General features: G+C 47.4%; 1 protein-coding gene across 4 annotated transcripts in view; it reads right to left on the bottom strand.

The window, feature by feature from the left end:
• Positions 1-21,927, bottom strand: part of LOC147574719 (uncharacterized) — a 32,366-nt gene that overhangs the window by 7,821 nt on the left and 2,618 nt on the right. For all 4 annotated transcript variants that reach the window (XR_015243456.1, XR_015243455.1, XR_015243457.1 and 1 more), the window contains exon 2: positions 2,410-2,523. The gene's annotated coding sequence lies outside the window, so the exon portion shown is untranslated. The remainder of the gene's footprint in view (positions 1-2,409; positions 2,524-21,927) is intronic.

Here is a 21,927-nt window from a genome sequence, read left to right as displayed (position 1 = left end):
ACCCAGGAGGAAGAACATTCTCCAGGCCTGTTTACTCTTCAGACCCTCCCACCCCCCACCCCCCCACCCCCACCCCGGGGCTTGCACTTCACCTCTGCACTTAACACCTGACCAGACAGAGTTAGGCACTGTAAACTTGGAGGTGTGAACCTCATTACTGCTTTTCCTATGGTGCATGCCTGGGATTTGTCCGGCATTGGAACAGGCAAGAGTTCAAAGCAGATGGCACCTTTTCATGACTTGAGTCAATTAAGGAGGGATTCCAAGCCGGCTTGGACGGCCAGGCTGCCAGAAGGACCCTGGAGCAGCAGCTGGAATAAAACTAATGAAAACAACTACAGAGCAATTTGTGAAAATGTCAAGGCCAGCACAAACACGCTGACCCTTGTAAACCTTGAGGTGAACTTGGAGAGAGGTTGGCCCACCCTGCCTTCGGAATGGCAAAGGAGGGAGGGAGGCTCTTGCCTCCTTGCCAGTTCTCAGGTCTTTCCAGATGTCCCTAGCGCCTTGCCCCATTGCCCACGCCTGTCCTGAAGGGGCTCACCCCAGTGGATCAAACATCTGGGCCATCCGCTCCTTTCTCTAGGTAGACCTTCCTCCCACACAAAACTCCCTCCTGCCGTGAATGGAAGCATATATACATATATACCGAGGTGCCTGGAGCGTGCAAACCTAACAGCCTGTGGAAGAAACAGCAGCTCTAGAAAGGGGGTTGGATATAGCTCCTCGAGCCCATAAAAGACACCCAGAACCTAAAATAAGTAAATGTTAAGATTCCAGGCACACGACAACTCATCCTATTTTCTTCTCCTCCCTTCCTTTAAACGGTGCCGGCTGTATTCACCACTGTTTACACAAGAGCAAATGCCTCTGTCAAGATAAATGGACTTTCTGTAAGCTCACAGCTGTATAAGCTACAAAAAGTTACAGAGGTGATTAATGGACGAAGGCGGCAACTTAGCTTATATAGACACGGAGAAAGGGGCAGCCCAGATTGCAGTTTTGTACTACTGTAGGTATCGAACCACGTGATGATTTCATGACCCCTAAAGTCAATCAGGTGCAGATGAAGAAAGATTAACTGAAACTGGAAATAGGAAAATGAGGAAGATTGGCAAGACTGTTCTAGAAACAGAGAGCAGGAGGCCACCAGCCCAACTGATACAGACTTGGAGCAGGAGGGAATGGGGACAGGGAGGTGGCATCTCTGGAGCCCTGGACCAAGCCAGGAAACCAAGAAGGGTTCTTTGCACCTTTCTTTCACATACTGCTCACACCCAGACACAACAGGACCCAGTGCCCCACTGTCTTTCTCCCAGCTCACTTCTGAATATGGCCCCTGGCTCCACCTTGCTCTCCACCCATTCGTCCTCCATATTCTTTCCAATATTTTTCAATCTTTTAAACACCAGTGCAACTATTTAACAAGAGACTCCCTTTGCTAAAGCCCTTACGCAAACACACACACACACACACACACACACACACACACACACACACACATGCACACGCACACACGCACTAAGCCCAACTCTATAGCTCAGTCCAAAGCTGTACCTCCGCATTCTCCTCTCCCCTGTGTGTCACTATCGCCCCCACACCTCCAACCTGCTTTCCCTTCCCAAGGGCACCATGCTTGTCTTTGCTAATTTTGTCTTCTCTGCCTCGCTGGCCTATCTGCCCCCTTCTCCTGGCAAAGTCCTACTCAGATGTCACCTCACCTGCCTTCCTCTCCTGCTGCCCAAGACCCTGTAAGCCTCTCCCCCATGATGCTGTCACCACTAGAATGACATGATATTTGTTCTTAGGGAGAACTACTTCCCCAGATTATAAACCCCTAAAGAAAGGTACTGTGCCTTGCTTGTCTTTGAATTCCTAAAGCCCTGTACAGTTTCTGACACACGGGAGATACTCAATAAATGTCCCTCCGTTGAATTTCCTTGACTCTAACAAAAGCCCAATAAAACCTACTACTTGGCTCCTCGGCTTTGGCTCTCTCACCAAAACTGTTCTCCTTTGGTTCCTTTCCAGTCGTGGTGAACACTTGATCATTTCTGGCCTGCAAGACGCTGCTGCTTCCACAGCCTTCCTTGCTGAGCTTCTGCAGTTGGCCAGACTTGAGCCTGAGGAGCCAATGCTGGTGCCAGCTACTATAACCGTTACGCGCATCTCCTGCCAACAGCGGCCATGACCCGGGGCAAGGTGAGCACGGTCACTGGAGAACATTCAGTCGTTGCCAGTTGATGGAGCCTTCTCTGGTCACCTTCTGAAGCGGCACACAGCAGGTAGAATTACCCTCACCTGCCGCAGAGGTGTCTGCTAGGATACTTACCTTCCTGCAGACCAAATCATATTTTCTTCCATATACCTTTGCAATCTAGATTTCTGTCTCCCTTCTCTAGATCTCACCTTCTTGGAGGTCACTTTTCCAGCCGAAGAGGGCAAAGAAACATCTTGGAATGCTTTAGTCGCACCGTCTCAGGGACCGGGCACGGCATTCATACTGTTCAGGGGAGCCTGTGACTGAAAACAGATTCAGTGGGACAAGCGCTGGGTCCATAAGGCATTCTATTAAAAAATTAAGATAATGGAGAGCATTTAGAATCATAGCATGCCCACATCAAAAAGGATAGTAGGTTAGTGTCAAAGTGTCATAGGAGCAACTTAGAGATCAATAAGCCCACACTCCCATTTTACAGACAGGAAACCAGGGCCCAGAGATGGGGAGTGGCTTGTCCGAGGTCACACAGCTGCATAATGCCGAGGCTGGCTCCATTCAGGGATTTTACTAGCTTCCATATTTAAGCTCAAGGATTTAGTGGCAAAAGCAGAGTCCAGGGTTCCCCAACACCTCCTCCCAACTCATCTCCCATCCCCTCTCGGTCCCCTTGCTTTTAAGGGGGTTGGATTCTGATCCCGTGGCCTACGTATTTAAAGTGCACATCTCACCCCTTACCAGACCTAAGGAGCATGTGTCCTGCCCCCATGCCCATGGAGTGGTTCCACTTAAGCCATGGTTTCTAAACCTGCACCAGACTACCTGGAGTGATTCTTTTTTTTTAAATGTTTATATTTGAGACAGAGAGAGACAGAATATGAGCAGGGGAGGGGCAGAGAGAGAGGGAGACACAGAATCGGAAGCAGGCTCCAGGCTCTGAGCTGTCAGCACAGAGCCTGATGTGGGGCTCGAACACACGAATCTTGAGATCATGACCTGAGTCTAAGTCAGACGATCAACCGACTGAGCCACCCAGGCGCCCCTGGAGTGATTTTTTTTAAAACACAGAATCCTGGTCCTCATATTGAGGTTTTCCATTTCAGTAGGATGGGCCTTGAGAAACTGTAGTTTTTAAACTCTTTCACTATTTCTTGTAAGGCAAATTTTTAGGACCCCTACGCCAGGTGCCCTTTCTAGGTCCTTTCTAACCTGGAGATTCTCTGCTTATGTATAATATGAAATCCCTCATGTGTGATTCCATCATTCCTAGTTAAAATTAAAAAAAAAAAAAGATACAATCAGAAGTGTGGGTGTGCTATCTAGACTTCCAGCAAGAAAACAGGCATCCAGAGAGGATATGAAAGTCACTCAAGGTCACCAACAGACTGCCTCCATCAGTAGGAGAGCAGGACTTTTAACTTGCTGACCACGAGGTGATGCTGTCCTATAGAATAAGCAGCAAAAAGGAGACCTGTGACCCTGAATGATTCAGCCATTGCCCTGCAAGGTGAAAGTCGATTAATGTCTGTGCATCATCTCTTCACCCATGACATGAGAGCGATAATGCTTTGCCTCCATTTCAGGTGACAGAGATGCTTATAAAACACTGAAAGTATAAAAGTGTTAAGAGAAGACAGACTGCCTTTTTAAAATAACTCAGACACGATATTCCCCCTTAAGTGGTTGTGTCGAGTAAAATTTCCATCTAGATTCAGCATGGTAATATGAACTATGAGAGCACTGACATCTTAAACCCCTGTTCATATAACTTGGGCTGAATGGGTGGCCTCACTCAGTGTGGCCACTTCAATTTATAATTTATTGAAATCAGCCTAACACCAAGATACGACTTTCTCATGTCAGTTCATTTCTCTCCGTCTCCAGTCAAAGCCAAAACTCCATTATAGACCTTCCAACATGGCAGGTGACTCCGTGGGAAAAGTCACAAACCTTTTCAACTATAAACACCAGATGTAAGAAGCTGCAAACTGAGAGTTGGCTGAAGACAATTGCTTAGTGATGCAAAGAAGGTTCCTATAATTATTGCAGACCCCTTGCAGAACCACCGCATTAGCTTTCTACACCACCTTTGTCCCAAACCCCTGCTCATCTATGAGCTAATGGGAAACACAGGCTTGTTTAGTAGAATGCCTTACAGTAGAACTGAAAGCTTAAGAAAACCTTGGATAAAACTTAACATAGATGTACAGGATTTCAATGGCTACCATCTCCTGAGACTTAAGATCCAATCATGTTGAAGTTGTTTTTGCAATGTAGTATGTTCTTCCACTTCTATCCATGTAATGCTCACACTCAGAGCTCTCTCCAGTTTTTCCATTGGTCTGTGGGATGAAAAGCTCTCACTGATCTTCACACACATTAGTGCGAAGCCACAGACAGAACAAGTATGCAGAAATATAGGGGAAAGAAAGAGAGATCAGGAAAAAATGGAGCACTGGGACAGAGCAGAAGGAGCAAAGTGGACACACAGTAAAACAATAAAGTCGTGTATGGAAACCAGAGAAACAAATGCAAAAATAGACAATGGGGATGGGGAAGGGATGGGGAAGAAGATACCTACATTTCAAAGAATGCATATGCCAGGTAGATGGTAAGTGCAAGAAACAGTTCTCCATTCCAGATTGTTTTAAGTTGAGGCAGTAGGAGTGGAGGTGAGGGGTGACGCTTTTGCTGACTGGGAGGAAGAGTAAAGTCATGACTGCCATGTGCTAACTGCCCAACACAACCCTGGACTAACAAGACTGTAGCGCTCTAGGCCCAGGTGAAGTCAGGCCAACCTGACAGACTAGCGTCAACATGGCGTCCCAGCTGCACACGAAGTATCTGACATCCTAGTTTCCAAGTCCATAGGGAATACAGGCGATGGCACAACCCAGGCCAGTTTGTAGGAGGAGAGAGAATTCCCACTGGGCAAAACAAGTGAGGGTCTTTCTACCGAGTGGACTAGAAACTTGAAGGAGCCACCCTCAAGTTTGCAACCCTGATGAAATGAAGGCCTTCAGGGCTGGTATGCAGGGCAAGGTCCTCAGGGTGGGAAAATTAGACTGTATGCCTGGCTCCCTGCAGAGCCCAAGTGTCCAGCAGAGATAATTTCGTCATTACACATAGCACATACTGAATGATCACGAAGGGGTAGCTAGAATTCTTCCATATTCTGTTTTCTGCCTCGGCTCCTCCTTGGGTTTCTCATCACTTTCTCCATCATTGTATGCTTCTCAGTGTTCTTAGACCTCTGTCATACAACAAGGGTTCCTTCTGACCTTACCAGAGGGCCTTGCTAGGTGTCCATTCGTTCATTCATTCATCCATCCATCCATTCTTCATTCATCTTTCTTTTATGCATTAGCAACTTTGGACCATTACACCTCTTGAAAGTTATACCACTTTGTGACTTCTTTCTTTATAAATATAAATATAAATGACAACTCTTGGACTCAAAAACTTACCACAGAGATAATAAACAAGAAGTCGTATTTCTTCATCAGGGTTTCAAACAAAGACCATTCACCAACTTTCTTGACACAGCAGTTTATTGTAGGGAATATTATTTGGAACAAATTTAGATCTTAAGCCATGTTTGTGTAAACCCAAAACATTTTGTTTTGTATACATATGCCCCATGAGAGGATTGAAAAACAACAGCATCTGTGACTCTGTGACCTGTTGTGTGCCTGAACTATTTCCAAGCACTCCCATGTTTAAATTTATTTTACCCTAGAAATGTTGTTCTGGGCTATGAATTTATTTTTAACCCTGTGTGGATACAGAAGTCATCAAAAGGTTAAAATACTGGGCAAGAAGAAAAATGAGTAAGTACAATAAAGTTTTAATACATTACCTTTTCTGTATATACTGTATTGATTTAACTTTGAAATTGTGCTTATTCTTTTTTTTTTAATTAGGTAATCTCTATGCCCAACATGGGGCTCGAACTCACGACCCCGAGATCAAGAGTCACATGCTCTATGGACTGAGGCAGCCAGGTGCCCCAAATTGTGCTTATTCTTTAACTTCATTTGTTGCCATTATTCAATTGATACAGTGTTCTATCTGTGAAAATTGTTTGGTATCTTGGGATGGCATACAACATGGTTTTTCCCACTAAAATGAATAGAGGTTTGTTTGGGTTTTTTCCATGTAACAGCTTTTCACTTAGTTGCAGAATTTTCAGTACATTTTTTTTTAATTTTTTTTTTAACGTTTATTTATTTTTGAGACAGACAGAGACAGAGCATGAACGGGGGAGGGGCAGAGAGAGAGAGAGGGAGACACAGAATCCGAAGCAGGCTCCAGGCTCTGAGCCATCAGCCCAGAGCCCGACGCGGGGCTCGAACTCACGGACCGTGTGATCGTGACCTGAGCTGAAGTCGGAGGCTTTAACCGACTGAGCCACCCAGGCGCCCCATCAGTACATTTTAAAGTCACTCATTGGGAGATGAGTATACTATGTTCAGGGTATTCTAGAAGGCACTGGAAAGCCAAAGATGAATTGAACCCACATCCTGCCACCAGCTCATAATCTAGTAAGAGATACTGATGGGCAAGCAGGCAACTGAGCAGTAAGAGGAATGTTCTAGCAGAAGTGCAGGATATTTAGTGCAACCAGGAGGAGAGGGGGAGCTCTCAGTGGATCTATGATTTCAAGGTGGGAGACAGTTCAGGGCTTTTGCTTAGTCTTCCTTCCTTCAGCAAAACAAAGATTCTTGTGTCTTATCCCCTTAGTACTTTGCAAGTTTGGTTATTAATCTATAATAAAGTAATTCAAGGTAAGGAGCAATCCAACTAACTGTCTGCTAGGCAGCTCCACGGACACCTCAGCTCAGCTCACCCAAAAGCCAATTCTCTGTCCTCGCCTACAGATCTGTCCCACGGTTGTCCGAGCCAGAAACCTAAGAGACCTGCTTAGCCCCTCCTTTGCCCTTCTCCACCCAATCTGATTCCCAAGCCCTGTCAGTTTTCCATCTTAAACTTTTCAGAATCTGCCTACTTCTCTCCATCCTTTTACCACCATCCTATTCCAAGCTACTTTCTTCCCTTCTTCCCCTGGGCTCTTCTCCTCTTCCTCTAAGCATGACTCCCTTCCGTTCATTCTTCAGAAAGCAGACAGAGTGGTATCCTAAAGTATAAATCTCTGTCTCCTTCCAGGCTAAAAATCTGAAGGGCTTGCCACTGCCCTCAGGATCAAGGCCATATGGATATCCACAGCCCTTTCTGACACGACCTCAGCTCTCCCCCAAGCTGCTCTTCTTTCGGTTTCTTACAGGAGCTTATTCTCGCACCTCTGGACTTGGTACTTGCTATCCCCCCTTCCTGGAACATCCCTCCACCCTTTTCCCCTCCTTGCTTACCTCACTTCTCCTCAGCTTTGTTCTATCTCTCCCTGATGCTCCGACAGGGTGAGGGACCCCTGTTTCATTTGCTTTTGAAGCACCTTTTAATTCTCCTGTCAGAGCTTAGATCACAGGGTATTGCAACTGATTAGTTTCCTCCCCTTTTAGACCATAGGACTGGGGAGGCAGGTGTCATGGGTGTCCTACTCATCACTATAACCCTGCTGCCAAGTCCAGTGCTAGCATAGGATGGAGGCCCAGTCTATTGAAGAATGAATGAGTGAATGAATGAATGAATGACTTCCTTTATGAGTAACTATAGGAAGTTACCTACGGGCTTTAACTCAGGAAATGGATCCTTAAGAAGGACATTGTAGACAACAGTGGCAGGCAGGTGGGGAAGTAGATCTGAAAGTGCCTCATCCGAAAGTGGGCCCTTCTTGGTCCCTAAAGGGCTGGAGCACAAGTCTGGGCTCCCTCTGAGGTCCCTCTGCTTCCTCTCCACATGGCCTCCCTAACTCCTGCAATGACAGGGCCACATTCTGATCCTGGCTATAATATAACTACCCTCCCCAAATCTGAAGGCCCTTCTCTGAACATCTTCTCCATTCCCTTTGTGTTGCTGGGCTCTTCAGGGCCAATGTGAGGACCGGTGTCTGCTTCCAGGAGCAGATAGATCCAGGAGCCTGACCCACCTAATGCTGAGTAAATTTCCCCTGCACCAATAAGTTCTAGAAAGAACAACAGAAGATTAATTTAATGATGGATAGGCCAGATGTACAAAAGCAAAGCAATAATATGTCAATTTTATGACAACCAATACACTCACCGGTCAGATCTGTTTCCCCCTTTAGGAGTGAGGGAGGGACATTACAAATCTGAGCTCAGGGGCAGGCGGGGGTGGGGGGTTTCTAATCAGACTCCCTGAGTTGGGAGAGCAGAACACCAACTTGTTGATTTCTCTGCTCTTGCTTTTGGAACCACTGGACTGTTTAGGGGAACTCTTAAGAACTTCCCTATCAGCACCATAACTAATTTGTGGTTTCCCAGGCAACTCCCTCATTGGTAAGTAATTCAAACTGTTGTAAACTTTGTGGTAGAGCATTCTGGCAACATAGCGGCCCTGGCATTTTCCTCTTCGCTCTCAGCTCCATTCTCCTCCCTCGAAGCTCGGCTGGGCAGGCCCAACCACATAATTTGCAGGGCCGATGCAAAAATAAAAATGCAAGACCCCTTGCTCGGAAAGTATGAAGAATTTCAAGACAGTGACAGCACGGGGTTTTTCGAGGGATGGGGCTTTGTGCAACCATACAGATCCAGTGTCCCTGATACTGGCCTTGCTTCTCTCAGTTGAAGCTGGATTCTGCAAACGACTTTTCCAGACTTCTTTGGCATCTTAGCTCTGATTAGGTTCAGTCTGGGAGGCATTGGTGGATGGGAGGGGCGACTGGAAGGCAGGAAGGAAGAAAGCATTTGTATACTTCTCTTGCTTCCAGCTACATCTGCTGAAGCCGTGGGGCACCCTTTGGTGTCTCCAGAAGTTGCAACAGCGGGGTGACTATGGTTCTACCATTCTGCAGGGACTCCGGTAGTGACATCAGTGGTCTCAAGCGCAAGCACAGTCATCAGCACTGTCAGCAGTGAATGTGTCCTGGGCTCTGGCAACACCACCACCTTCTCCTCTTTGCTCCACAATCCGAAGGTTGGTAGTGGCTTCCTACAGTTACTAATCTAGGGGTTATCTCAACTTCCCCTTTCTGTTCCTTTAGCCCTTCCAACAATAATAATCCTTCCCTAAATTAGGTCCCCTGATTGAAACAATTAGCATGGTTTCTATTCTCCCGATGGGATACCAGTTAACAGAGTAGCCAAATTCTAAAAATTATGTCTACCCATTGACCCAGTTATTCAACTTCTAAGGATTTATACTCAGGGTATAACCAAGGAGTTGGAAAAGATCTAGCCAAAATACTGTTTATTACAGTGTTGTCTGTGGTGGCAGGAAGCCGGAAATAACCTAATTCCAAAATAGCCAACAATGCGCCCATTAACAATAATGAGATAAGAAAGACAAATATTAATGGAGCAGAATGTAATATAAAAATCCAAAAAAGGACTCAAATATAAAGAGAAATTTCATGTATGGCTAAAGTGGTATCTCAAATCAATACATAGCAAGGACAGTGCAAGAAAGATAGTTACAGACCAATATCCCTCATGAACATAATGTAAAATTTCTTAACGAAGTATTAGCAAATAGAATCAAGAGATATATAAAAACGATAATAAATCACGACCAAGGGTGGTGGAGTCCAGAAATGCAAGGTTGATTTCACGTTCAAAAATAAATTAATGTAATTCACTACATTAATAGAATAAAGGCCCTAAAGAAGCATATGACCATCCCCGTAGATATAGAAAAAGCATTTGTCAAAATTTAAGATAAAAAGTCCCACCCCACTAGGAATAGAAGGGTACTTTCTAAATGTGATAATGGGCATCTACAACCTACAGCTAATATCAGACTTAATGGTTATGGTTTCCTAGGCAACTCCATGCACTACAGAGTAGTTCAAATTGGCATCAACTTTGTGGAGAGGAACGTGGCAAGGCACAGCCGGCTGATTGTTTACCCATTTGCTGGTGGGTAAGATTAAGAACAAGGCAAAGAGATGCCCACAGCCCCTACTTTAAATATTTTTTAATGTTTATTTATTTTTGAGAGAGAGACAGAGCACGAGCAGGGGAGGGGCGGAGAGAGAGGGAGACACAGAATCTGTCAGAATCAGGCTCCAGGCGCTGAGCTGTCAGCGCAGAGCCCCATGCGGGCTCGAACTCACAAACCGTGAGATCATGACCTGAGCCGAAGTCGGACACTTAACCAGCTGAGCCACCAGGCACCCCCCATGACCACCCCTACTTTAGACAACATTTTACTAGAACTTTTGCTTAGTACAGTGAGGTAAGAAGAAGAAAGAGAAGGCATAAAGCTCAGAAAAGAAGAAAAAAAAACTGTCATTATTCAGAGATAACATGACTACACATGTAAAAAAATGAGATCAACACCTGGGGTGGGAATAACTGAATATCACTCGGAGAAAAGTTAAATGGGGTACACACTTCACAAATTACACCAGGAAAAAATTTTAAATAGATCAATAAAATCATAAAGGGCTCTAGAGAAAGCCATGAGATAATTAATAATAAGAATATGGAAGGCCTTTCTAATTATGAAAATGACATCTAGAAGTATAGAAAACTAAAAAATACAACAACCACAAAAAAAATTTCTGCATAGCACAAACAATAAGCAAAGTTAAAAAGCAGATGATGGGTTGGGGAAAATATTTGGATCCTTACTCACAGATAAAAGGCTAATGTCCTAATATAGAAAGACTCTATAGGGGAAAAGCTTACAGTCTGAATGAGAAAGGGTAATGGCTATGGATTAAAAATAGAAATAACAAAAGCTATCAAACATATGAAAAGATATTCAACCTCGCCTATAATGGGAGAGGTTGAAAATTAAAAGCACCCTGAAAGGGACTCCTGAGTGGCTCAGTCAGTTGAGCGTCTGACTCTAAATTTCGGCTCAGGTCATGATCTCACAGTTTCATGGGTTTGAGCCCCTCGTTGGGCTCTGCACTGATGGCATAGAACCTGCTTGAGATTCTCTCTCCCCTTCTCTCTCTGCCCCTCCCGCATTCACACTCCCTCTTTCTCAAAAGAATAATAAAAAAAAACACCCTGAAGTATTATTTTTATCAATCAGATTGATTGATAAAGATCAGAGACGTTTTTAACCCACTCATTGATGAGAATGTGGGGAAACGGGTACTTCTGTGCACTCACTCATAGGCATGTAGAAATTGGTACACACGTTGGGGACAGCAATTTGACATCTTTCAGAATTACAAACACAGGTTATCTTTTAATCTGGCATTTCATTTCAAGAACCTCATCCCACAGCCGCATTGCCCCAATGCGAAAGAGGGTTATTTATGGTAATAAGTTTTTGAATTCCAAAAGACTCAAAGTAACCAAAAAACTGAGCAGCAGGGAACTTGTTAAATAAATTAAGGTACATTTATATCAGAATTCTATGGCAGCCCTTAAACATGAAGAACCTATTTAAGTTAATAAGGTACAGAGCACTGTTAGGATATTAACCATTTGTGTACAATGTGAGCAAGATACATGTATTTGCTTGGATATACATAAAATCGGAAGGATTTACCCTCCCCCCCAAAAAAGGTGGGGAGTAATACATAGTTGTTTCTGATAGCTAAGGGACAGGGTTGGGAAAGAGATTTTTCATTATATAGCCTTTTATATTTTTTTAATTGAACCACATGAATGCTTACTTATTCAAAAGATATATTCTTATTTTCAATACCGTAGAAGAACATAATGAGGAATATGGAAAACATCCACAGAAAATTGCTAGCTGAAAATGAGATTTAAAAAGTACAGCCTGATCTCACTTTTATTTGTTTAAAATGTAGAGATGTGTGGAGGTGCCTGGTGGCTCAGTCGGTGAAGCATCCAACCGGTTCAGTTCATGATCGAATGGTTCATGGGTTTGAGCCCCACATCGGACTCTGTGTGGACAGCTTGAAGCCTGGAGCCTGCTGGGGATTCTATGTCTGTCTGTCTGTCTGTCTTTCTCTCTCTCTGCCCCTCCCTCACTCACACTCCATCTATCTCTGTCAAAAATAAATAAAACATTAAAAACATAAATAGACAAAATAAAATGTAGAGATATGTGTACTTGAGTTCACTTATGCCGTCTTAGGCATCCATTTGGGATCCGCCTGAGATGTGGACAGAGTTTACTCCCAGGATTTGGGGCTTTTCCTCCTGCGCCCTTTTCTCGAGTTTCTGCCCTTACTTTCCAGCCCTTGTGGTCACTCTAAAACGTATCCTGTGGCTCTTCAAGCCAATAATGCTGTCGGCTTTCTACGAATATTTTTAACTATTTTTTTTTTTTTTTTAATTTTTTTTCAACGTTTTTATTTATTTTTGGGACAGAGAGAGACAGAGCATGAACGGGGGAGGGGCAGAGAGAGAGGGAGACACAGAATCGGAAACAGGCTCCAGGCTCTGACCCATCAGCCCAGAGCCTGACGCGGGGCTCGAACTCATGGACCGCGAGATCGTGACCTGGCTGAAGTCGGACGCTTAACCGACTGCGCCACCCAGGCGCCCCTATTTTTAACTATTTTAAATGGTCAAATTAGGACCCCCACGTCAAAATCCATAATAGACAGCAAATTCTCAGGTCATTCCCATCTTCCAAATGCCAACTATCTGTGTGCTTTGGTTTAGGCTTCAGGGGCCTCAGGTGATTGTTGTTTATATTCTGTCCAGAGTCTGTTGCTGCCATCTATAAGGATTGCTGCAGCAAGAGCTTCCTCAAGCTTCCCACTGGACGTGGGCCCAAGAAAGATCGCTGGCTCTCTACTTTCTGGGTGCCTGGGAAGAGCGTGCTTCTGGCTCCTGTTACAGCTGGGATGGTGACATGAGATGTAAGTAGAAATTATGACTCGAGTATTCCAAAGGGTGGTTGTGCCATCAACCTGGGTCCCAAATTAATAGAGACCCCAGCCAATCCTTGTTTAAAATGCATTGAATTTAAAATGCAAGAAACAAATCTATCGCACCATGCTGCCTCTTTTATACAAATATGCCCAGCATCTTCACAAGTGGCCAAAATGCCCTGGGGCAAACCGAATACATGACTATGTCCTTGCCTACCACCCTCCCCCTTTCTTCAGCACCAGTCTAGAGTAGGGGAAGGGACCTATGTGTCCCCTCTTACTCCCACACACAAACTCAGGTGGCATCTGGAGATGTCACAAGCCACTGTGCATCTCCACAGCTTACCTGCCGCCACAGCAGAAAGAAGTCACTCTTGGCCTGACAGCTTATTTACAGGGACACAGTAATGGAGAGAGTAGGAACACGAGCTCTGGACTCAGGAGTCCTGAGCTCAAATCCTAGCTTTGCCACGGTGGGAGCTTGGCTTTTCCACTTACCCTCTCTGAACCTTAACTTCCTCACCTATAAACCAGGAGTGCCAAGACCACACAGTGCCTTTTGGGGTGCCTGACATATAGGTAGCCAGAGTTCAAAACAAATTTTTTTTGGCTGCTTATCCTCTGTTTAGTCAACGCTCAGCAAATTTTACTGAAAGCGTATTAACTGCCAGGCACTGTTCTAGACACTAAGAACACTCCAGCCAAAAAATAAAAAAGAATAAAAATTTAAAACAGAATACATCAGCCAGCAAAACAGTTTGTATTTAGCAGGAGACAGGGAAGAAACAGCAAATATAATAAATAAGCAAAATGTGTAGCAGATCAGCATATGATAAGTGACACAGAAAAAAAGAAAATGTAGACAAAGGCAATCACAGGAGTAGTAGAAGAGCCAGGGCAGGTCACTTTTTTTTTTTTAATGTTTATTTATTTATTTTGAGAGAGAGTGTGCGTACGCACAGGTCGGGGAGGATCAGAGAAAGAGAGAGAGAAGATCACAAGCAGGCTCACCACTGTCAGCACAGAGACCCCTCATGAGGCTCGAACCCATGAAGCATGAGCTCATGGCTGGAGCCGAAATCAAGAGTCGCTCGCTCAACTGAGTGAGCCACCCCGGTGCCCAGTGCGGACCAGTTTTAGAGGGGGAGAGCTGAGCAAAGGCTTGGAGCAGGTGAGGGAGTGAACCATGCAGACCCCTCTTGGAGAAGAGGTTCCAGGTAGAAGAAAGAGCCGTGACAAATAAAGTGGAAGTGTGGCTCGTAAGTTCCCTAATAAGCAAGGTGGGCAGAGTGGCCGCAGCAGAGCGGGGTTGGGGTGCAAACAAGAGAGGAAATCAGAGAGTCACTTTTCAGGCAGATGGAATGGGCCTCGTCCCCATCCCCATTGCAAGCACTTGGACAGTTACTCCTAGGGAGACGGGGGTCTCTGGGGAGTTTTGAGCAGAGCAGTGATGTGACTTGATATGTACAGCAGGAAGAGCACTCTAGCAGTTGTGCTGAGAAAAGAAGGAGGGCAAGGTGGGAGCTAGAAGGCTACTGCAGTTAGCAACACAAGAGAGGAAGGTGGTGGAGGAAGTGATGACAGGGGCCAGATTCTGGATACATCTGGAAAATATAGCTGATGGGAGTTCCTGATGGATTAGCTGTGGGGTATACATAAAGAGCATAATTAAGGATAACTCCTCGGTTTTTGGCCTGAGCAAGCAGAAGCACAGGAATGCCCTTCTCTAAGATAGGAGGGCTTTGTTATGGAGCCCTTGAGGGGAGAAATAATCAATAGTCCAATCCTAATATGTTAAGTTTGAAATGCCTGTTAGATAACTCAAGTGGAAACGATGAGTAGACGGCTGGAGAGTCAAGTGTGGGATTCAAGAGCAAGGTTTGGACAGAAGATAAAAATTTGAAGTCATGGAGGCCTGGGTGGCTCAGTCAGTTAAGCCTCCAACTCTTGATCTCAGCTCAGGCCTTGATCTCAGGGTCATGAGCTCGAGCCCCGTGCAGGGTGTGAAGCCTACTTCAGCAAACAAAAATTGAAGTTATTGGCAGACAGAAGTTAAGGATTCCATCATCAAGAGAATGAGCATGGGTGGAGACAAGAGCCAAAGAACAGGGCCGTGGGGCACCCCAATGTTTAGAGAGCCAGGAGAAGAACTGAAAACAGCAAAGGAGACGAAGAGAGAATTAAACTCCTTTCCCCTCCTTAAACAGTTTCTTCTCTTTGCTTCTCAGATGCCATATTTTTCTGTTTTCCTCGTACTTTCCTGGCCCACTCCTTAGACTTCTTTGCTTCCAGCTGCATGAAGGGAAATACCTAATAGATGCAGTAGGATAGGGGTCATTGGAGACCTTACCAAGAGCGATTTTGGTGGCCCAAGGACAGTGAAAGTTGGATTGGCATGAGATCAAGAGAGAATAAGAAGCGTAGACATACAGGCAACTTTGAGATGTTTGTTGCCAAGAAAAAAATGGCAAAAGGGTAATATTGGAGGGGGAACTGGGGGCTAAGGAGATACATATATTTACATACTTCTACATATAAAGGAAGGAAGGAGTGTATCATGTTTCTGTATCAACGTGAATTATTTAGGAGAGGGGGACAGCCAATGAGGAGAAGATGAGGAGATAATTTCAGGAGAGACCACTTAAAGAGTCAAGAGGGGAAGGGATCATGGTGCCAAGTAGAAGGGCAGGGACACTACTCTCTTGTGACAGGAAGGAAGGCAGAGTCAGAGGCAGGTAGGGTGGAAGCCATGGCCGTGGGAAGATGAGGCAGTTCTTGTGAAATTGCTTGTATTTTTTATTTTCCCAGTGATTAAGAAGCAAGGTTTTCAGCTCTGGGTGAGGAAGGGGAGGGGGGGGGGCGCGGTTTGAGGATAGAAGGTGTCATTTCAGAGTGCGGGAGAGGAAGCCGACTAGGGAAATGCAGAAGGGCAGTGTTGAGAGCCCACCTGAGATTTAGGATCAGAGAGCTAGTGACAACAGACAGCACAGTTGTCTTTCTCCAGTGTGTTAAGCCGGACAGACTCAGGGTTTTGCCGGGTGGGTGGCCCCAGGAAGAAGAAAGTGAGGGGTGTGGATGATACAGTGATAGAGGATAGACCATGAGATCTAAGCTGGATAGGAGGGATGTGAGAATCTAAGGGCAATGAAGAACGGTGAAAAAGTAGGTTGAAGGTCAAACTAAGGTGAAAGAATGGCTTAAATGGGGTTATTAGACTAAATAAGGTGGCAAGGAAAGACGTGTTGGTCAGGGAACATGATGCGTGAAATGAAAATATCAGCGGTGGTGCTGTTATTTAGAGGTGAAAAAGGTCCAGGGTACCCGTAGGACAAAGGTCCAAGGCAGGGTGGAGGGGGCAAATGGTTACAGTGTATGTACTGGGGTCTCAGGTCCTTACTCCACGAGGCTGCTAAATTCCCCAAAAATGTTAACAGGGGTGGGGTGGAGGGGGACTGCCCTGAGTCAGGTACAGAATAAGCAGCAGATGGTGTTGTCTGATGGGTGGGATAGTCCCAGCAGCTGGGGGTTGAGGCTGTGTGGACAGGGGAGAGCTAGTCTGTCTTGAGTAAGATTCGCCAGCGTGGGTGCACCTGTTCTGTTGTGAATTCCACTCTCTAGTATCTCAATAAGCCTCTTTCCCTCCTTGAGCAGCTGAGAGGCCAGTCAGGGTGAGAGATTTATTCAGGGTCATGGGGTCGGAAGGAAACCACGAAACCTCCAGGGCGTGCATTCCCCCTTCCCTTCTACCAAAATACCAAAGCTGTGTTTTGGATATTTAAAAGAACATTTAAAATGCCCATGTTTGTTTCTGCCTCTGTACAACGTTGGTGCTGCGGAGGACAGGGAGCTGGTAACCATGGCAGTGAAGCAGAGAGCTGTGGTGAAGAGGTGGCTTTTAAACGGGGTGAACTTCAGGCAGGCGGCACCCACAGCTCACCCTCATGGCCTCCTGGAGCTCTTTGTTCACTCAGCTCACTTAGGAAGACAGGATGAATTCTTCGCTGCTGGGAAACAAGCTTTGAAAGAGAAGGTTTTGTTGGCCTGGACTCCATAAAGAGAGGGTGTGTCCCTGGGAGCGGGTTTTAGGGGCTCTGCCTGAAAACCTTAGTCAGCAGGGAACTTTGGCCGCCCCGTTCTGACCAGGACGGGCTGTGATGGCAGATAAGACAGCCCCGCAGCATCCTGGATGCCGAGTTCTTACACACTGTCAGTTCTCTCACTAGCCATCTCTGGACAGGTGGCCACTCATGGGGGTGGCCCAGAGCCCTAGCCAAAAGGGCAGCCAGGCAGGGCCCCCACAGGATGATATCTGGTGCCAAGAGGGGAGAGGAAAAGGGCGGCAAGGATGGAGGCTGTCACCTCTTCCACATTCCCGGATGGGGAGCCCCAAAAGCCTTTCTTTCCGGGACCAAGTGCCCCAAGTGGACCCAGGTCAAGGCAAGGCAGGGCCCGGCAGGGCAAACCCAGGCCACAGCTCGGCGGGTCCAGGGAAGTCTCATGACTGCAGTGTTTTCCTGCAGGTTTCCCAGCTGCTCCGGGGCGGGAGGCAGCGTGGGGCGGTGGGGGCGAGGAGGAGGGAGGGCGAAGAGGAGCAGGGAAGTAAACAGGCGACCAGAGAGAGAGCCAGTTCCCTGCGTTCAGAGAACACCAGCCGCCTCCGGTCCCCGGTGGGTGGTTGTATGTGTGGAAATGAAACCGGGAGGGGAAGGGAGAGAGGGAAGGGTAAGCTGTTATCCACCCACCTCGCTTTTTCCCGCCCCTCCAGCCCACTCCCCTCTGGGGTGAGGGGGTAGGAGGGGGACGTTCACGGAGCGCCCACCCCCAAGTGCGCGTCGCTGGTTCAGCATTCTGTGAATCAGACACTGTCTCAGCAGCTCGTCACCTGCGCTCAGGAGGGGAACAGGGGGCGGCCTTGGGACTTGGGAGAGGGGAGGTTGGGTAAGTGGAAGAGCCACTACTGGCCAGAGCGCCGGGTGACGCCCGGGGCTAGGAAGAAGGGCTACCTCCCCCAGCACCTGCACACATCCCGACCCGGCCCCCGGGTCACCGGGCCAGAGGGGGTGGAACGGTGGCTTGGGGGCACAACTTGAGCTGGAATTGGCAGCAGGGGAGGGGACAGGAGCGTACGGCCGCGGGAAGCTAGGGGGTGCAGAGCCGGCGCGGGGCGAGCTGCTGCCCGCCTCCTGCCCGCGCGGGGTTACACGAGGTAACTGCGAGCCGGGAGGAGGAGGGAGGCGGCGGGGGCCGCGGGCCGGGGTGTCTGGCGCTCGTTGGACAAAGAGATGATGAAACGTGAGCGCTATATTTACCAAGGGGGTGGAGACCGGGCGGGGGGGGGGTGGTAAAAAGGACAAACTGTTCCACAACAACCACAGGAAACACAGCCCATCTGACTCACCGAGAGGGCCGCTCCGACCCCCTCGCGGGCTTAGCCCCGAGGCAGGCGCGAGCCTGGGAGGCTGGAGGGCGCGGATGCCCCCTGGCAAATCCACCCGGGGCGCTAAGGCTGGGGGTTTGGGTTAATTTACATAAAAAAGACACCTTAGATCCCAGGGTTGTGTGCGTGCGTGCGTGCGTACGTGTGTGTGTGTGTGTGTGTGTGGCTTTTGTGAGGCAGGAGAGAGCGCGGAATGGCAGGAATGCTTCCTAACCCCGTGGCCCGACCGTCGCGGGAGAGACTGCCTGCAAACTCTGCGAACACGATTCCTGCAAAGTCATCTCCTCCCGCACAGCCGGGCGGGCCGGCCCGCCCCGCCCGCGGACAGCAGCACCCGCCTCCCTGCTCTCCCCTCGCTCCCGCCCCAGCCCTGCTCGCGGCGCGCAGAGTTGGGGTGCGGTGCCGGCTATGTTTAGAAGCTTATGTCATCCCGACACCCTACTCTGCAGTGCTCCCAGGGGAGCCCGCAGGGCAGGTTTTCCTCTTCTTCGCGGGCGTGGGGGATGGGGAAGGTGCCTCTACCCGCCCCACCCCCGCCAACACACACACATACGCACCTACCCAACCCCGAAGAGTTAAAAAGAAAAAATGCAACCCCATAAGTTATGAAACAGGGTGGTGGGGCGGTGCGCGCCAGCGGAGGGCGCAAACCCAAGGGCTTGGGCCTCGAGGGGCAGACAGCCGGCCCCCGCCCCCTCCAGCCTTCGCCACCTCCCGCCTGGGTACGGGGGCTAATTTCAAGGTTAGCTCACGTGGGCGCGGGCGCCCGGAGCTCCTTGCACGAGTTTGGGGCGGGTTCCTCATCCCCCAATCTAGGGCAGTTTGTTCAACTGCAGTAAAGGGAGCTTGATGTTCCAGCAGGGAAGGGATTTCTGAGAACTGGGGCTGTCCTCAGATGAACTCGGCTCCTCCGGCTGCCGCTGCGGCGGCCGCCTGCGGAAGACTTTTTAAAAGGGCGATGCCAGGCCGGGGCGCGCAGCCCGCAAGTGGCTGAGCCGCCCGCCAGTCTGCGGCCGGAGCCGAGAGCCCGCCCCCGAGCGCGGGTGATGCACGGTGCGCCGCGCAGGGCCTCTCGGCGCGCGGGGGGCTGCAAGCTAAACTTATCCTCCTGCATATGTATGAACGTGTGGCCTTTCTGCTCGGCAAAGGAGAGGCCTGGAGTTTTGCGGAAGGCTGCTAAGTGGAGCGAGAGCAAAGTAGGACGTCGTGCAAGTTTTCGCTCGGGCCTGAGCCCCCTCCACCCCCCACCCCCGCCTCCCTCTCCAGTCCCTGGGAGTTAACCCACGTTAGGGCCTCAGGCGTCTGGGCAGACAGGTCTTCACCTAATTGTATTTCAATTTCAGAACACTGCCTTTGCTCGAAGCCAGATCCCTTCAGCCCCGCCTCCCCCTCCCCAAACCCTCAGCCACCTTCCCCTGATTCCCCAGTTTTCACTAAAATGAACACGGCTTCGCCCCAGATACGTGCCGTGTGCCTAGGTGGAGTCGCTGAAAAGCCTAAGGGCCTGGGTCCTGAAAGATGTCTGGATCCAGCCCAGAGTGAGGTCCGACACGTGATCCCCCTACCCCCAGCGGGCCATCTGTTCTCCTTCCTCCCCGCCTGGAGGCAGGCAGCTCTGCCCAGCACCGTCCACGCCTCCCAGCAGGAAAGAGTGAGAAAAGCCAGAGTTGGCGGAACCCACTACATACCGAGTACAGTTCTTTAACCTAAACCTCCCTGGGCCTTGGACAGAGATGAGACTAGGCAGAATGAATTTTAGATTAAGCCCCAGGTGATTAGCTCCACCCGGTGAGCGGGGGAAACTCTGCCCAGGGCTCAGTTTGGATTAAAAATCTCCTGGGGAGGTGACGGAATGGGCTGTGTTCCCCCTGGAAATACCTCAGTTGGGGCTAGGGTGGAAAATTTGCACAAACCAGCTTGCAGAAAGAAAAGGCGAGACTATGCAATTAAGGAATAAAGAATATAAGGGATTCGGACAAATTTATATTTGTGCCTGCTATCCCATTAAATATTGATTTAATTTAAATATTGATTGCCATAAAGACCTGTTTGTAGATGCACAGCAGAAACGCTGTTTAAAGAACCCAAGTCTTGCCCAGCTTTTCTCATTATTGGGGGGGGGGGTCCCTACAGAATTTGGAGTTTGTAAGGGACTATGGAGATGTATGCATCTAATCCCGTGAATTCACAGATGAGGAAAGAGCTCTAAGAGGTTGCCTGGGGTCACACAGCTCATCTCAGGCCCTGGGAGGTGGGTTCTCTGCCCCAAGCTGGCCTAAACACGTGCTCAAATAATCAGTTCTCTGTAGGCACTATCTCTTCTAGAGGTGATAATGATAATTATTTCAGGATGCACAGAAAATAAAGACTTTGAGCTACAGGCCCATAAACCACTGTTCTCAAGAACTTGAATAATAAATCCAAGCCTTAGACAGAATATAGAGAGGAAAACACATACTTATAAACTAGAAGCACAGTTACAGTCTTTGAATTCCCGTGCTCCTCCCCATTGGTTTGTGTGGATTTGAAATGTGTATTTACAAAGACTAAATTGGGGGAAAACAGACCTCTCATATTTATGTGGCATAATATATATTTTACTGGTAAATTATTCATTGTAATTAGGAAGGATTCATATTAATTTGGGATAATTTACTTTCCCAGAATTTAATTGGGACAACCACATGCTGGCAAAACCGTGTAAGCTGATTTTAATCATAAAACTATTATAATACACATCCCAATACGGCAAGGAGAACTTGTTGTTAAATTACACACACACACATCCTGATGTTGGAATTATTACCTGTAATATATATTATTTTGTCATATATATGTGTTTGTTTTTAACATATAAGCCTCAGTGAGGCTAGACTGTCTTTTCATTTCTGTATTCCTCCATACCTAGCTCCCTGAAAGAAACATAGGGATCTGGAGAAGGAATGAGTGGGAAAAGAGATAAAGGGGAAAGCATTCTATAATTCTAGAATTTCTGGGTTTAAAAAGCTATTCTAAAGCAAAGCAGCAGATACACTTATAAATATCTGAGAGAAAGCCATGTGTGCGAAATCTCGATTTTCTTTCATAACTCTGAAATGACTGAGTTGGAAGAATTCAGGGGTTGTGTCCAGTCCAAACAAAATTAAATTAAAGATAATTAAAGAGAAGAAGACCAGAAGTAAGGGAGGGGGAAGTTTGTATTTTTAAAAAAACTATGATGGTTGATTCATTCAAGTTCCTTGATTACAATGTCCAAGGAAAGATGCAGGTTTCCCTTCATATCTAGAATAATCCCAGTGTTAACTCTAGGGCTATCTGAAGGTGCCCAGTGCAATGTCAGTTCATGCAAATCCAAGACACTGTACAGGCAGTCATCATGGA

Source organism: Puma concolor, chromosome D4 (genome assembly GCF_028749965.1).
Source record: "Puma concolor isolate L17-30 chromosome D4, mPumCon1.1.hap2, whole genome shotgun sequence".
NCBI classification, from domain to species: domain Eukaryota; kingdom Metazoa; phylum Chordata; class Mammalia; order Carnivora; family Felidae; genus Puma; species Puma concolor.
Note: the sequence above shows the minus strand (reverse complement) of the source record. Positions and strands in the feature narration are given on the sequence as shown.